Raw genomic sequence first — 727 nt, 5'->3', positions numbered from 1 at the left:
TATAAAATTAAAAAGATTTATCCTTTCTCCAATTGAGTACAATCTAATCGGACCAAACAATACACAAACCCAACCCTATAATAGAGAATAGGTGAAAGATACTTACAATTCATTTGAGAGTTCAGAGCGTCACATGAAAGTCGGAACTGATCCAGATTAAAAGACTAATGTGTTTACTGCAAAATATCAAATGAAACAGATATATTAATCAAAAGAAAAAATTGAAACATGCAATAAATATAATGTATTGTTGCTTTCGTTCTTAATAAAGATCAATATTTTATATCAGAATCTCATTAATTCTTTGCAATAGAGATGCTCAATATATTTCCGGACTAATTTCCTTACGGCTATACAAAATTTTTACATCAATTTGACATAATGGGATTGAAATCGAAAAAGCATATACCTTGATAGAAACCCATTATTATCTGTAATGGCTTGAAGACCTGTCTGAGGTTCAATTAGGAAACACCTAAAATTTTTGATGAAGAAATTAATTATTGATTGAAGAGAAGAAGAAGATTTCAAGCATACTAAAATTCCTTTAGCTGTTATATTCCAATTTGGAACTTCGAATGACTTACACATCTCTCCGATTCTTTCATTTCATCTTCGCCTTCTTCATCTATGTGAGGTTGATTTTCCTCGCCGGTGAAGGGGAGAGAGACGTCGATGTTGACGGTGGAGTGCGTGTCTCTGATGCGGTGATATCGATACCGGTAGG

The 727-nt window shown here is 33.1% G+C and overlaps 1 long non-coding RNA gene across 1 annotated transcript; it reads right to left on the bottom strand.

Annotated features, from left to right (window-relative positions):
• Positions 1-105: 105 nt before the first annotated feature.
• On the bottom strand, positions 106-721 carry LOC104774598. Its single transcript, XR_765407.2, has 3 exons — positions 588-721; positions 410-475; positions 106-176 (listed from the first exon to the last, which is right to left on the bottom strand). It is a non-coding gene; the product is annotated as an uncharacterized LOC104774598 (long non-coding RNA).
• Positions 722-727: the final 6 nt, after the last annotated feature.

This window comes from Camelina sativa, unplaced genomic scaffold (genome assembly GCF_000633955.1).
Source record: "Camelina sativa cultivar DH55 unplaced genomic scaffold, Cs unpScaffold03834, whole genome shotgun sequence".
Lineage (NCBI taxonomy): Eukaryota > Viridiplantae > Streptophyta > Magnoliopsida > Brassicales > Brassicaceae > Camelina > Camelina sativa.
The sequence above is the reverse complement of the archived record's forward strand: the minus strand, read 5'-3'. Positions and strand labels throughout refer to the sequence as shown.